This window comes from Phaethon lepturus, unplaced genomic scaffold (assembly GCF_000687285.1).
Source record: "Phaethon lepturus isolate BGI_N335 unplaced genomic scaffold, ASM68728v1 scaffold32862, whole genome shotgun sequence".
Classification (NCBI taxonomy): Eukaryota; Metazoa; Chordata; class Aves; order Phaethontiformes; family Phaethontidae; genus Phaethon; species Phaethon lepturus.
Genome location: NW_010526090.1, coordinates 10,416 through 10,701, shown reverse-complemented (window position 1 = coordinate 10,701; position 286 = coordinate 10,416).

Here is a 286-nt window from a genome sequence, read left to right as displayed (position 1 = left end):
CCTCCCTCTCTGTGGGCTGGAGGAGGCCGAGACGTCCCCGCAGAGTGTTCTTCCTCTGACCTTGCACCGTGTGTTTTCCCTTCCCTGGCTCTTCCCTGTCCTCCGTAGATCTGACACGGAAGGTCCAGAAGGGCCTTTCATCTCTTCCCAGGCTCCTGGTAGTGCGAGCATACTCAGCTGCTGCGAGTGCGTGGAGGTGCTGACTTTCTTCCTTCTAGTTACCGTACTGAAAAGCAGCACAGGCACTCCTAATCCTCCTGGGGTTTGCTGACCTGCGGGCCTGAAT